Here is a 17,090-nt window from a genome sequence, read left to right on the forward strand (position 1 = left end):
TGCTTTAAGATGGGGACTTAATTTCAATTATTGTTTTGGTCTTGCAAATAAACATCAGTGTTGTGCCTCCATAAGATTTCTTTAGGAATAAAACAGATCTAGTTTTTCAAAAGTGATCATATGCAGCCTTTCTGCTAATAACTCTCTTGAAACATGCAATTTTGAGGAATGGTGGAACTTTTTGTGACAGGTACATGGAACTGGAATGAGACTAGGAAAAGCATTTAGCTCTCAGACATCAGATGACAAGGAGTTACAGGCAGGCCCAATTGGGTGAACATAAACTAGAATGCTCTTCATGCTTGATAAAGTTTTCTGTATGATGAATACAATCTTTAAATTAAAATGTTGTGCCACTTACAGCCTTCAACAGCACTGCATGAACTTCACTCACTAGAAGCTTATTGTTTTTAGGCTATCACAGTTACACTGTTTTTTCTCGGAGAGCACTACATAGATTTGCACAAAATGCATGCACCACAAGCAGTGGGTGCATGCCTGGGAGCTTCCTTAGAAAATGAAGATGGTGTAATCTAATCCTTGCTTGACCAGCAGCAAAAAGGCACATTTGAAAATGGCATATCATGAAAATACATAAAATTCTGGCATAAACAGCAGTTATTTTGAAGGCCTTTAAAAGAAAAGTATGAGCTTTTACAGTTTACATCACAATATTTTGGTGGTAAAATCTTATCTTAAAAAATAAATCTCTTTAGAGATTTAACTAAATTCAGATTTGGTCAAGAGCCTTATCTTTTAAAAAGTGACTGATAGATGAAACTAGAGACTTTGCTGGTTCAAGTCAAATGCTTGCTTGACTTCTTCAAACATCTAAAAAAAATGAAGAACTTCTCTTCTCTGGTTTCTTTCTGCAGTATGCCCCACAAACAAAAGTAAGCATCCTCCTTTTCATTTTCCTTTGTGACAGAGACTGTCCACCATTTAACCACTCACTCCTTTTCTCTCTTATAAACACAAAGATACTTGGATCTCACAGCACTTCCTCAAAATAGAAACGTGAAAAAATTGTTCAAAAAGAAGCCTGCCTATAAGATTTTTACGTCTTGGTTCAGTGGCGTCCGGAATGTTTCTGCAATGTTTTGTTTTTCTTTGCTTTAAAAGAGGGCGACTGAGTCCTGCCCACACTCTAGTTATTAGGAAGTTGACCATATGGATGAGAAAGACCACCTGCCTTGTTGGGTCAGCCAAACAGATGGCCAATTTCTGATGCTTTTCTTTACCCTTATTTATAGCAGAGCAATGTAGATCCTCCATCCTGTGCATGACAGGGCTTTGCTGCCAAGGGATTTTTATCCAAATGGGAGTCTGTGCAGCCATGCATGTATGTCTTTACTTACCATATTCCACTGGCAAGCATGAGGAGTGGGGAAAAACACTGACAGCATCACAATTTTCTTTGTGAGAGACTCAGGAAAAGGTGCAATTTTTAGTTAATCACTAAAAAAGAGAGTCAGCTCTAAAAAACAGAACAGATTTAGGAACTCGTAAACAATTGATAACTTTTTATTTCACAGTCTGCCCCTCAACAGTAGTGCTGAAAGTAGATTTCATTCTTATTGTTAAGCCTGCCTGAGTTTTACATGCTAGGCTTGTCATTTCTTCTTATTTGTTTTCCTTTGCTTTAACTTTGTTTTTCTCCAGTGCAGTGATAGCTCTGCTGTATATTTGGGGTCACATATAGTTCAAAAAGGGAAGCTTTAAACTTGTTCTCATATATTAAAGACTCAGAAAATGGCATTCCCTTCAAATAGACTAAAATAGTGGCAGTCTCTTTTATAAAATTTAAGACTAAATTGGGTCATTAAATATGTCAGATAATTCTGGTAGTCTTAGCTTTTTTTATTCCTAATATGGCATCATTATTAGTAATTCAGCGGTATCCAATTTCTTGAATCAGTGTACTATAAAATAAGAATAAGAACAGGAATAATAATAGGAAGCAGAAGAAGAAGAATCTCCAATTATGCCCCTTATGAACACTAGGGAAAATATTTTATCGAGTATTCTGTTTTCCACTATCTTTTTAGGTTTTACCACTTGTATTGCTCTTATTTTGTCCTCAGCAAATACTCAGGAACTAAAAAGTAGTTTTCAGAAAAGCAGAGGGTGACATTTGTGGCCCTGAGCCTGCAGGTTCAGCACAGAGTCACTCAGTTGAGCAAATACCTGGAGGTTAATTTGATGTTTTAATGCTCAGCACAGGTTTTTCTTATTTTCACAAAGGAAGACTATTTTAACACAGCCCAGCAACCATCTCTTGAAGTGAGCCTCAAGTTGTCTCAAAGTCCTGGAATTTCAAAGTGCATCATTTTGTAGCATGAAATGTTGAAAATACGAACTTTTCTAATAGCGTTTTAAGATCAAAAGGAAATATTCAAAGTGATCTAATCAGAAATGTTTCTGGTTTCCAATTCAACAAATATTTGGGTCCTGGGCTTTTTGCAGAATTTTCAAGGCACAGAGATCACTTGAAGATATACACTGGAAGGAAGGAAAGATATCTTTGTAACTATCTCCGCCATAGAGTTTATTTATATAGCATTACATGGTTAATTCAATAGCTCATGTAAAAGTTTTTACATTGAAATATGGAGTCCATACTATTCAAAAATATTGCATTAATGAGCAGAAGATTCTCAGGATAAGGGTATAGAGACTTTTAACACAGTAAAATGCCCCAGCTCAATAGGGAGATGCAGAAATTGGAGGGCAGCTGTGTTTCCATTTCTGGGCTCTCCTTATACTGTTCCATGGAAGGAAGGGATCCACGGCATGTCAGGCTGATATAATCCACCACTGCCAGTTTACTGATTTCTGATTCACTGCTTCTGGAATTGCTCAACAGACTAAACTCTGTCTCATTGCCTTGGACACGAGACAGCTCACAGCTGTCTGTAGAATGACAGATTACACATAGACTGGAACAGACTTCTGAAGGTCCCCAGTGTGAGTCTCTTCTCAAAGAGAAGTATTTGCAATGCTAAGTTTATCTATAGCTTCATTTGACCAATGACCTCCAGTAATTAATATTCAACCTTCATTTAGCTGATAAACTCCTATATTAATATTCAATCTAGTCCAATCTATAAGGATTCCAGCAAAAGGTTTACAAACTTTCCCCAACCCCATCACCAGTGTGTTATCTGAAGCTCACAAACTGCTATTTTTTGACATTTTCCCTTCAGAGAACCTCACCCTATCAAGAAAAATATGGCTCAGACACCTTTTTAACATCACTGCAGGTTGTAGAACAGGTATAGGATAACTTCTTAGACTCCTTTTTAAAAGGTTAAATAAGCACTACTGTCTCGAACTCTCCTCCTTAGGCATATGCATCTTTCCTCTGGATCTTTGCCAGTTTCTCCTCATCCTTCATGAGTAGCCCAAACCTGCATCCAGTGCTTCAGCTACAGCCCTGCTAGTGATGAACAGAGTCAGCATGGGGCAAAGGCCCACGCTTGACACACTGGTCTAATGTAGCTCAAGTGCCTGGCATGTGCCTGGCATGCTTCATGTGCACCAAGAGCATGCTGGTGCCTCACATTCCTACAGTGGGCACTCACTGTAATCCTAACTCCATGACCTAAGGATATGGTTATTTGATGAGAACAAAAGATACAAGTTTTACTCTGAACAGCCATAATTTACATTGGAATTATTTTTTAAGAATTAACACAGAAAAACTGCAATTTATGTGGGATTTTTCAAGTTTGGACTTGATTTTCCTAAATATCATACAAGTCCTTACTGTCTTTGAGACCTAAAATCCATTTAAAACAATGAAGTCTAATTGATTATCTTTATAAAAAATAACTAAAAGTCATTAGGCATCCATCCTCAGGACATAGTCTGCCATGATGTTGTAGGTCTATAATTTAATTATTCCTTTTCTAAAGTTCATGTGCACCCCTCAATGTCATCTTATCTACACTATTCCTTGGTTTGAGTCATTCTGAAGTGCTATGTTTCAGTGCTAAATTTTATTCAGAAGGAATACAAGGACTTTATCTTTTCTTTTTCTCTTCTCCCTGATGCCTGAGAGGTCTTCAGTACCTTGTAAATTTTTTATACAATTACAAATGCTTTTAACAAAATATTGTATACTTAGACCTTCTTTCTAATGGGTCACAATAGTGCAAAGTAATGTTTCCAAAGAAGCTGTTTGGAGAAAAAAAAAAAAGGCAGAATAATTTTCACCAGTATGGTCACTGGTTTCAAAATGAATGCATATCTTATGATCACTCAAGGTGTGAAAGTGCAGCTAGTCTATTTTTTCCCCATCCTGTGGAAGTACTGTGGTCAATACAGAACAAGAACTTAGTGTGTCACCAAACAGGTGATGTAATCTATAAACAGAGAAAGGAAATAAATGAAGCATCTAATTACTAGAGATTACCTATTGCAAATTCTGCAATTATAACATTCCTGGACACTAGCAAACTATTTTTCCAAAGAGCTGTAGAATGGCCTGGTCATTTGCTAAAGAAGTACTTCATTACCATTTCTGCAGAACCTTCCTGAGTAATTCCTGAGTAATGCAATAGGCACATCAGTTGTGCCTTGGACCAGAAATATAAAAGACATCTGTCTACAAAATGTGATTTGGAAGCTACAAGTCATACAATATTCATCCCTGCTACTCCACAGATGGTTAGATTAGAGTAATTACTAATGTAGCAATTCAGATAATACATTTGATCTGAGGTCTGTTAATCATTTTCAAACAAAGTCCAATAGGTTGACATGCCATGGGTTTCACTCATTTTGTGATTACACAGAACAATGTTTTCCCATTAACAAGTGTGATCTAGAATTACTTCATATTACATATAAAGGGCCTCTACCAGCACTTGCAGAATCTTAAAAAATCCTACCTAAAGCTTCTCCTTTTTGGCTCCAGATTCATGTTTGCAGTTTTATAATATTAATTTAATTTCATTCCTTCTGTTTGCACTATGGTCTTCCTTTCACATGATATAGTTGTTGGTATTAACTGACTTTTTATTGGTGCTCCAAGTATTCTCAAGTCTTTAAAGAGCTTACAGCATGGTTGCCAAGCACTTGCATCACAAATGCTTACTTTCCTTCTTCATATGAGTGCTGTTACTGGAGCAGAGGAGCAAGACAGGGACACAGATTATTTATATATATATATAATGATCATTGCACATTGCATATATGAACTCTTTTAATTTGAATGAAAGGTGTTGTGAATTAATAAGAATGTTGAAAGTTTTTCTTTAAAAGAACACATATAATTTTGTCAGCAGAATCGGAATTTGGACATGACACATAGGCTAGCATAGCCCACCACAGCACAGCATAGCACGCACTCATAGCATGTTTTTGCGTGTGCATAACCATTTGGTGAAACATACAATCATTGTCTGTCTTTTGTGTACATTTCATGTCTTATACCACATCTGTGTCAGTAATAAAATTTGTGTTCAGCATGTGTTAGGAAGGAATGTGTCAGGAAATGGCAATGTAGTGGTTCAAGAGCAGAATAAGCTTTGTGTGATATTTGCATACCTGGAAAATATCTTGAAAATATACTGACCACATGCTAATGACGTTTTATTTCTAGATTCAGATATTTTACTTATATTGAAGGGTTTGTACATCAAAATATTAAAATCTTCATCAGAACACTGCCAGAATTTTCCATTCTCTGTAACTCTCTGACAGAGGTTTAAAATTCTTAAAATTTGCTTAGGAAATAGATGGAGTCCAGTCAGTAAAGCAGTGATGTTCAATTCGGGGTTAACAGCTACTATAATAGATTAAAATGTAAAAAATGTAGTGTTTCCTCTAATGATTTAAAAGATGATCCCATACTTCCATACTTGCTAGATTTCTGACATTTTATAGTATTAGACACAGCCTCAGAGAAGGAAGGAGGCAGGTGAAAAGAACAAAATGAGGCAAAAGGACTTCACTAACATGAGGAATGAGTGTAACAAGCATATGTAATGTCACATAGCCAGCAGCAGTCCAGGCTGTGCTGATGAGGAGGGAAGACTTTTTTCTGCTATTGAAAACTCTTTTCTCTTCATAAAAGTAGCTACCACATTCTTCTTCTGAAAAAGTTATCTGGAAAAAAATAAAAAGACAAAGAAAAAAAGTTCTTTTCTTAGATTTTTAAAAATTCAATTTCCAGGAGAGCCAGAAAATAATGTAAAAATATGGATATGTAACCAAAAACATATTTGAAAAAAGAATATTGAGCCAGAGGATGTAAAGGCAGTGTGTGTTTAAGTGGAAATAGACCCCTCCAAAAAAAATCAGAAAGTTTGAAATAGTTTGCTTTATTTTGTATCTTTCATAAACTTTTCAATCTTTTATAAATCTTTTAACCTATATACTCTATAGCCTTTTTGAGTTTACAAGAACCACTTTACACTGCTAGTTCCATTCTTACACATTGAAGCATGTTAATATTTCTGAGGAAGATGACCACACCAAATCCTCAGGGTGTGTAGATCCACCCGGTGAAACTAATACTCTTCTTTTGAGCAGTGCATTTCTTGAGGAATTGTCTCCCAGACCACAGAGGACTAAATGCAGAATTGTACTGTTCATTATCATGCTGCAGTTATTCTCATTTTAAACATGTTGTTTGGTGCTGAAGGTTTACTCTACCTCCACTGTATGTCGTTTAAAAAACAGACAGACAATAGGCATTGGAACCTGCGACCTTGTATTTAATCTTTCTTCATTATAGAGTTGGTTAATGTGGTTGAGTTTTGGTAGGCCTGTGAGAAAAAAATTACCTCTGAATAAGAAATTGATAGATAAAGCTGAGTGATTTGATTAGGTAGAGAAGACAGTTTAGACAGTATAATAGATCAACAGCATCTGTTCATGTGACCCGTGGACTTCCCTTTGTCATCCTATGCCTGAGAATATATGAAGGGGGCTGGGGAGGCAAAGGGACGTTCAACTGTCATCACTGGCACCTTCTCTGACCATTACATCATCATCAAATACATTGGAATTCTCATTTGATTCAGATTTTTCCATCATGTCCTGTGCAGTCTTAGATGCATTTTCATAACTACATAGCTGGGAAGATCTAGGTATAGATTACTTTCCAGGAGAAGAAGTCTGCTTCAAGATCAAAAATTTGACTACTGTGAAATTTCAGTAAACCCCAGAACTTCTTGAAGTTTTAACTTATTTCAGATTTTGCTAGAGATTGAAAACTTGGGTTTTTTTCATGAAAAGCATCATGATGTTTGTTAATCAGACACTGAAGAAAAATATATTTCAGAAAGGGTTGACAAAGCACAAGGTTACAAATCATTATTGAAGCACTCAATAGATCCATACAAGTGGATCTAAAAATTCCTTTCACAAATTTGACTTTAAACAGATGAGTTTGTTTAAAACACGTGTTTTCATATGATTCATGTAGAAGAAAAAGAGTACAGGTGATTTCAGCTCCCTAATTTTTGGATGTTTTAGATTTATTGAATTCATAAAGCTGCAAAACTAAGAAACATTATTTTACTATTAATCCATTTCAGCCAAGTTTCTGCTATTCTGTATCTCACCTATTGTAGTTTCCTGAAACAGGTGAGAATAAGGGATAATTTTCTAGGTTACATAGAGACAAATATGTTGAAAAAGAAGCAAAATATGACAAGGAAAATCACCTCAATATGTCATATGAGGTAATGTAGAATTTGGTTATGTTACAATGCGATAGCTTTTGAATGTGTTGCATACAATATGTGGTAGTGCTCACATCCAAAGGGAGCCAGAGGAAGCACCAGGGGAAATCAGAGAGAATGTGAGAATTTCTGAAACTGTAGTTGCTCCTGTGTGTCTTGGACCATTGCCTACAGGTGATGAGCTCCAAGAGTGAAACCTGTTAGGTCCTCTGGCGCTGCCCTAATCAGCAGTTAACTGCAAGGACAGATAGGGTAAGTTTTGACTGAAATCCACAAAGGTTCTTGTGTGTGTGTACCTCTGTGTGTGTGTGTGTGTCTTTGAACTTGAAGTGTCAGCTTTGAACCATGTATTGCCATTTTATCCAAGTGGTTGCTTGGATACTTTTAAGGCTCACAAATCCCAGGGCAGAGTCTTACATAGGCCCTTCCCATGTCACATTTCTTCTGAGGACTCTCTGAACTTTATGCTTCTGCAAAGACAAGTAAAAAAATCAAAAGAAGATACCACAAATCTTTTCTCGTTACCATGCTGAATTTCCTTTTGAGAAGTTTTGAGGATCAGTCTACTATTAAATGAAGATATGGCTCCAGGTGTCAGGTCCACAGATTTGTCTGTCAATGTCAGGTCTGGCAGGATGGCAGATACATCAGTAGGTAGATTTAGAGAGGTGAGGAAGGAGCTCTGAATAGACATGAGAATTAAAGTATCAAGGTAGAGCAGAAGAGAAAGGGGAACAGACTGGGACAAAATAATACAATCATACTCCTAGCAAAGATGAGATAAAAGATTATGGATTAAGCAGGAGGAGACAGAGAGGAAGTGAAAATGGGATTGGGCTACCAAAAGAAAAATAACAAAGATAAGAATGCAGAATGGATGTGAGCATAACAAGGAGACCAAGGAGAACGAATGGAAACTACAAAGGCAAAAAACAAAGCTGAACAAAATAAAATTCATAGTAGTGATCTTAAATTGTGGTTGGGAAGCAGGAGAATAAAAAGGAAATTACAGCAAATGATAGTCAACAAACCTATAGTAGAAATGTCAAAAAATAAATTGAAAATAAAAAATAAGTCAAATTGTTGTGAGCTTCTCTTTATTAGTAGTGGTTGTGTATCATCTAGTCACACATAATCCTCTAGTTCTGTGAATTTCAGGAACACAGCAAATATTCTTAGATTTTTTTTAATTGCCTTTCCAGATCAGTTTGATTTCTTTAGACATAGAGCTGGTAATGAGTCTCCAAAAAATGGATGTTCCCCTTAATTGCTGAATACAAAAAAACTATTAAAGGTGCTCAGAAAAAGAGTAGAATTACTTTGACCTCTTTCTTCTCTCTCTTTTTTTTTTTTTGTTTTGTTTTGTTTTTTAATCTGTAAGTTTCTCTCCTTTTCTTATGTAACAGTTCTTGAAGGGCTAAAAGAAATACCCCTCATATATTTGCCATAACTGGAATAAGAGGTTCTGCTCTAGTGAAGGTGCTCGAGACAAGGGATGTGGAAAAGGAAAAGCTAACTAAAAAGTGGAGCTATGTGAAATTAGGTTTGAACTAGATGTGACATTTGGGAGATGTTCCTGTACTTCTGGGTAATAAAACCCAGCATTCTTTCCCATCATCCTGTGAAAGCAAAATCCATTCCCTTTTTTCCAGTTATGATCACTTAGTAATGTAATTGTTCTAGTGGTAAACATACTGCAGCTGTGATTTGGAGAACTGGAGCATGCAGATACATTGTATGTGCAGGTGATCTTATCTCTTTGCCTTTTGCTATTGATATTTTAGCCAAAAAGGTGCCATACACATTAGAAGGTGTTTCCAAAAAGTTTCCTGAAAACAAATGCCTAGAAAAAGACCCAAGTGGAAATGTTATTTCAGTGTAACCTAATATGAAGGATATGGATTATTTTATGATGTTCTGTTATCACTTAGTCTTTCTGAGCTAGTTGGGACCATAGGGAGTACCACAGGTACTGATGTCCAGAGGTGAAGCAGACACATTTGTGTGCTCAAACCTTTTAATGACTGTTGTGAATTCAATATAAATTATTTGAATTTGACTTCATTATAAATTTTAAATCTATTTGAGCATCACTTACCTGCTGCTTTAACAGCCAAAGAGAATTTTTTTTGACTCTGCATTACTGTAAGACAAATATTGGTTGAGAAATTTAAAATTATTTTCCTCAATTTTTTAGGCTTACACCAGCTCTTCTGCCTATTAAGATTCCAAGTCACATTTAATTGTTTATCCAACCTGTGTAGGTAGCTTGCACTAGGATATATCCAGGTACTATGTAAACACTTGGACTAAAATGTTTCTGGAAGGCACAGGTTTCATGGGGAGTTTCTTTCAGCTGTTGTTAATACATCATGCTGCTGCATACTCTGCTTGTCCCATGGAGCATGGCAATAACCTAGAAACTGGACTTCTAAGACAGACTTCTTGAACTAAGAACTTTCTTTATATTTCTTAAACTTACCAGAACCGTGAAATTCTAATATGAATTTCAAGACACCTTAAGCCTCTCAAAAAAATTGGAAGGAAATGCTATTTTGCAGTGTTTCAAATACAAATGAATAAGGCTTATTAGTCAATTTCCCCTCAAAAATCATAGTTCATCATATATATTTAGGTTAAAAACTAAGGCCAGATTTGATCAAAATGTCAAAAAGCTGTCTAAGTTCTTGTTACCGCACCAGTATTGTTATTGAGCTTCACGACAGTTTTATCAATCATCCACTGACAATTAAATGAGATTTTCTGCTAAATACCTCAAGTAAACAATCCTTGCATTAAAAGACCCTGTAGTATATAACCTCATCTGTTGAATTAATAGCCTGTATCTGTGAACATGTCATCTGTTTGATGCAATTTAAGTTTTTTTACACTATGGAGCATTTGTGCAAAATGGTCTGTGTGCCTTTCCATTCACTGTGCACTGACAAACACTTATAGGAACTCTAACACAGCTAAATCTGTTGATTTGTATTTTTGGGTTTGTTTGTTTGTCAGTCAGTAAGGGAGCATTGAGTTTACCACTCATAGAATCCATCATCCTAGGAGAAGTTTGCAGTTATAAAGGTAGCTCTTGTCCGCAAGCAGCAGATCCTTTGCAGGATGTTCACAAGGAAGTGGTGCGAAACAAATCTAAAGCCTGTCATAGGAATTGTCTACTGCTAAGAGCCTATTGTCTCATTATCTGAGATAGGCACATGCAAACCTGAGGTATGATGACCAGCAGAGAAACCTGCTAATTTGTGTACCCCACCATCTGCAGTACATCTAGGTCCAGGAAGATTTAGCAATCTGTAGACCAGGAGAGTAGGCCTTGATCATGTAGAGGCTGCTTGATCATGCAAATACACCTGCTCTCCTGAAGCCCTTTTGAACCCTACCAGCTCAGTGATGCCTCACACATCCTTGGGCCTAGGGTAGGCTCAGGTTTCCTAGGAAGGCTGAGAGTCCTGTTTCTACACTGCACAGATGAGCAGTGTGTGCCTTGTTAGGAAAAGACGTTGAGCTGTCAGGTTGACTGCTTATGCACCGTGTGAAGGTTTGTGCAGACTTACTCTGCCCCTCCTCTGGGACAGTTTGAGCTCTCTCAGTATGTCCACAGTCTTATGTGTAACCTTAAGCCTGATGTTCTTCCATTGCAGCCAGCCTCTGGAGATCTGGCTCTCCAACTGCATGTTGTGCATGAGGTGTGACACATTTCCAGATGTATGTCACTCCTGTGCTAGCTGCTGTGCAGTAACTCCTCCAGCAGGACAGACACAGGCCCCAACATACCAAACAAATCCGAATAATTACCAAATACTGCAGTCAAAATTTCCAGGTAGAAAAAGGAAATTTAACGTGGGACAATTCACACCAAAATGTCTGACCCAATGAAGGAGCAAAGGTGGCCAGGAGGAAATCAACTCAGATGTGCCTACCACCATGCAGTGTTATGAGACTGAAATTAGACACATTTCTGCCAGGTTGGTCAACTAGAGAGCCACTGTTTTATCTGACTGAACTCAGGGCTGAACTTACGGATAGTGTACAGCATAGTGATATTTCCCAGTTACACCTAAAACCATGCTTAAAAACATGAGTAGCAAATGCATTTTGTAGTAAATGAGGCATTTTATTCACTTGTTGGTCTATAAAAATGTGGGTAACTCATGCTTAGCTCTTCACTAAAAGAAGTAGTAATAATTTATAAGGCAGTTATACATTATTTATAAATATACTCACAGTATAAAATATTAATGTTTTTCCAAGAACTGGGAAAACAAAATCGGGTTTCTACAAAGTATAGTTGATATTTTTTAGTCCCTTTTCACTCAACACAGACATTTATGCAGCTTTTCCTTCCTTCCATTTCCAAATGCATTCATTTTTTCTAGTTTATTATTTTAATTTACATATTTATGCATCACAGCTGTGTCAAGGGTAAAATGATGAGGTTTTTTGTATATTAACAGGAAGGCCTACAAGTGCTATTTCATACACATTGGGAAAAATGTTCTGATGTGTACATACTTTCCTGGAATCGCAATTTTCGGAAAGTCTCACTGGCTCTGCTGCTGACCACAAAGGCAATAACACAATAACGAAGCTTTAAGTTGACTACATAAATCTTTTGCACAATATTGCAGTCTAACTTCATTAGCAATACCTAACACTGTGAAATACTAAGCAGTCTAGTCTATGCTGCAAAAATCCATACTTACTGAAATACTCAAAATGCAAGTTATTATTTTAGAAATAGTATAGTGATGAGCCTCAGGTCTTTGGTACTTTCTTCTTTTTGTATGAATCATTATATTGAGTGAAAATAATGACTTATTTTTCTCTATTCCATTAATGAAGTCATGAGACGCTACCTGTAGTTTTGGATTTATAGCAGAAATATTAAGAATTTAATATGTGAATTGAAGAGCTTATTAAATAGTAATATGCCAGCTAGTAAGAGATGTTTCCCACATACCTGCTATTGGATACAAACTTAATATTTCTTTTAAAAATCTGAGAGAAAATGAATCTCCTGTCTGTCTAACAAATTATTTTTAATAACAGAGAATAAAAATGCAGAGACCACTCTTAAGTTGGAAGACCTTTGATTTTGCAACCAGCTATTTTCCATCTTGAACTATTATTTAACTAAGTCATAAACATCACAGTGATAACACATTAGTCAGCATTCACAGCCAATTTCAAGTTCACAGATATACTGCTAGACAAGAAGTTTTCTTCCTTCCAAAAGGAGAAGGAAAAAAGGCTTTTTGAAACCAAAGCTCATCCTAGAAAATTGTACTAATTAAATTTAAAAATTAATCCTCCATGTAATTATCAGATGACCATAATTTTTCAGATACTTAAAAATAATTCACCCAAACCTAAAATGTTTCTCTACAAGGAATATTAAATAAAAAGCTGATTAATATGTAATATAGTGCCTTCTAGAAAACAGAAAAAAGTACTCAGATATGTAAAAATGAGTTGTACTTTCTGTGTTTAGATGACAACACCAAGTGATAGTCTTTCCTGATAATAGTGTGTTGCCCTATACCTGAACCAAAAAGGTTCTTTGCAATTTCAGATTGTGCAATATTTCAGTGTAGTGTGTTAATACAACACCCTTTCCAGTTAATAAAATGTGAAACACACATTTTTTTTTTAGATTGTACACTTTTAGAGTACTTATTAGTGAAAGCAACAGTTTTGTTGAAGATAGCCCAACAGGATGAGTGCCATCCTTATTTTTTTCCCAGACTAAGGCAATTTTTTTGGTAAATTCCACAAAAACATGTGAAGAGAAAACTTTTTCCTTGTTGATTTATTGGACTGCCCATTATAGTGCTGGCATAAAGTTCCCACCTTGTGGATGTGTGCTAGGAAGCAGCAGTTCCAGTACTGTAGTCCAGTTTATGTCAGCGAGGTTTCATTTTGGCACTGCCTCCTTTCTGACAAGGAAAGCGAGAAACTCTTTTTGCAATGGTGTCCTTGACGTTGTAAGGAATGTATTACCTCTGCATTTAGCATCTCACCTCACAGCCTGCCATTGTCTTTCCAAATGAAGTGTCTGAAACCAAAGGCTCCCTGTGGATGCACTGCCAGCCCTTACTTTGCAGACTATTGTTTACTGTGCATGAACAAGCTGAAATAGAGCTCTTACAAAGAAATTCTCATTCTTTTATTTCTAAGGTGAATTAATGGGAAACGGATTTTGATTAGCAGTTAAAGAGAGGTCCATCAGATACCTTCTTCTTGAAGTCAGAGGTTCTTGCTGGCATCACATGCCAGTGTTCCCCAAATTGTCCCAGTGTGATATTGAAGCAAAGCACAGTCAGTTCTCAATTTTATATCATCATAGTTATAAATGCAGTGTTAGTATAGTCAGTCAATGTCTTCGGACACACTGAAATTTTTCTGCAGACCCTCTGCATTAATTTCCAAATTCCTAATATTTAGCAGCAGGGAAGCATCCAGGTATTTTTAGTATCAGGATATCTAAAAGTTCAATTCAAATATACTCTGCATTTTGGCTGAGAGTTATTGAGCTACAGACATCTTGGTATAAGTAGATACATTTTTATTCTGAAATTAATATAAAGTCATAACTAATTTAAATATGATTTGGAACGTCATAGAAAGCTGAGGATGTGATAATTCCCATTTACCCATTTTTTGAAATTCTGTGGTACTCAAGCAGGCATGACCTTTTGTTATTTCACCATGTCTATTGACTTTCTTTCATGCAGTGGCACCGTTACTGCTCAGAAATTAATTATCATAAATCCGTGGAAGTTCATAACATTAGGATTAAGACAGCTGTAATCAATAGAACGTTCCTGAAAGCCATAAGTTGATATACTTTGAAGAAATATCAACAAAGTGCTATTAACTGATTTTAAATATTATTTCCTATTCCAAAAATTAACTGGAATAATTTGCCCACCAAAATAAAGATACAGTAGATTTTTCCAAACCAAAATTATTTATGGAGAACAACGAAATTTGAAATTAAAAAATCATCTATTTGCTGAAACCAGAGAGAATTTCCCAAATGAAAATGAGATATAGACATCAAGTTTGTGTTTAGATCTTTATTTTTTATCTCAGAAAGAAATGTGCCAGAATGATAAAACAGTTTCAGTTCAATCTGGAACTCAATTGTATATGATAAACCAAGGCTCACATGACTCCGGGGGGGGTAGGGGGAGGGGGTGGTTAAGCTTAAAGCTACAAAGTTTCATTGAAGTCTGACTTGGAGAAAAGATATTTTCTTTTACTAGGCCCGAATTAGAGGATTGTTTTCATGCTGAATGTATTTCTAAAGAACCAGAGTACAGAAAAATTGCCATCTGATTAACTACAGTGTACACAACTGGAACACTTGCAGAAACTTTTTATATGCCAGACAACTCTTGTGACTATAAATGCTTAAATTTAAAAAAAATATATATGTTTAAAAATTTATAAGGAAAATCAAAGGTTGCAGGAGAAATTTTAGATGTGTTTTCAAATGGCCCAACAAGGGAAAAATAGTTCAGCTATTTAGACTAACCATAATTATTTATATTATGAGAATTATTTGTCTGGTAGAAAACACTGGGAATGAACAGAGTTCCAGCAGAAGGACAGAACCTGACTCAGGAACAGTTTGAGATTCACAACAAAGCTGCAATTATGATGAGTGGTGAGCATCAGAGCATAATTTCAATACAAGAAGTTTTCCCTTTTAGTCTTACAAGAAGACTGTAAAGACTTCACTCCTCTGATAACCAAAAATCTTCCAAATGCCATCTAAAACTGTTAATTTCTAATGTGCTGTATGTCATGGTGGTATTCAGTCATGGAGTCTTTTCTCTCCTAATTTGCTAAGGAAGATGAGTCAAACTCATTGTATCTTGTTTCATAAGATGACATCTTTATTGCCCATATCCTTTTGGCTTTTTCCTCCATCCATTCCAGCTTGTTATGTCTGAACAAGCCTGAGCACAGGTACAGATAGTATTTTGGATGGAATTTCTGGAGTGGCTTGAGCAATGGCACTGAATTGCCAATTTCCTCTGGAAAATGTTTTGCTGTGTGTATTCTAGTAGTCTTGCTATACCAAAGACAGTTCTCTTTTCATCAGCTTTTCGAGTATTTCCTCCTAATGAGTTCCTAGTTTACAGAAGGATTTATTAAACACCGCATAAATGGCTTTGCATCTCAAATTGTGAACTTTCTCGATTCCTATTAATCCTCAATGTCATCCAGACTCAATTTGTCACATTACTAAGAGTACTTCTTAATATTTTCTTATTAGCAGGTGTCTAGATTGGGTGGAACAGCAATTCAGGGAAGTCCTTAATATTATACAAAAAATTAACCTTTGATCTCTATGCAAATCATTCTGTTGATCACCTTGTTATACTCCACCCCTCATACACTCTTTCATTAGCCTACATTTTATAATTCTACCTGTAATTTTCTTAACATAAATAAGCAGCACACATTTTACTTAAGTTATGTGATAAAAAAGCCAAAGACAAACAGTAGAGACAAACATAACAAGGCATGCTGAGAATCACTTCAGGAAACATAACGTTTCATATGGTTCAAGAAATACCTAGAATATTTTCCTGTTATATATACAAATTTGGTTTTTTTCATTCTTTCTTAAAGAATACTTTATCTAATTTTTGACAGTAATTCAAGTCCTTAAAATTATTGAAAACATTTGATCTGTGAATATTTCTAGAGCGTCTAATCAGATTTAATGCTCAAGCCTCACAGGCTTACCTTTGCTTTGGAGAATTGTACCCTCTCTAAATGAAAACTTCATCAGACATATGAACAGTTGTTACATGGCTTTGTGCAACTTTTTTCAAACCCAGCTATTAATAGTGAAGGACATTATTTTTGTTTTTCTAGTGAAATGTCAGAATTTTGTGCAGAACGTATATAGGTTTTCTTAGAAAAACCTACTTGAAAAGAAGCTTCTGTCGGGAAAAAATTGCTAGAATTAATAGAAAATGTTCAACTTCTGTTGCCTGAGTCCTTTTGAATGCCCCAATCTCAGCTGGTCAAGACGTGAATACCATAAAAGCTTTTTCAGCTATGTTAACAGCAGCCTGGCATCAAATTGCCTTTCTCTAAATCCACACAACTTTCCTGGCAGTATGTGTTATAACTTCTGCAGAGGACTCCCATGTAATTACACCAAAAGTGCATAAAATGAAGATGCCTCTCCTTTGGTTAAGCACTAGTTCAGCTTTCTTTGGAGCAGGGTACCTAGTGTGGGGTCTGCAAATCAAGGAATATGCTGAAAATTTGAGAGAATTCAGAGAAAAACTGTGAGACTGACTAGAGTTGAAAAACAAATGTAGAACTGATTTGCAAGAGAATGTGTTT

General features: G+C 36.0%; 1 protein-coding gene across 4 annotated transcripts in view; it reads left to right on the forward strand.

Annotated features, from left to right (window-relative positions):
* Positions 1-17,090, forward strand: part of TRPM3 (transient receptor potential cation channel subfamily M member 3) — a 385,746-nt gene that overhangs the window by 269,081 nt on the left and 99,575 nt on the right. The gene's annotated exons all lie outside the window — the stretch shown is intronic.

Source organism: Molothrus ater, chromosome Z (genome assembly GCF_012460135.2).
Source record: "Molothrus ater isolate BHLD 08-10-18 breed brown headed cowbird chromosome Z, BPBGC_Mater_1.1, whole genome shotgun sequence".
Lineage (NCBI taxonomy): Eukaryota > Metazoa > Chordata > Aves > Passeriformes > Icteridae > Molothrus > Molothrus ater.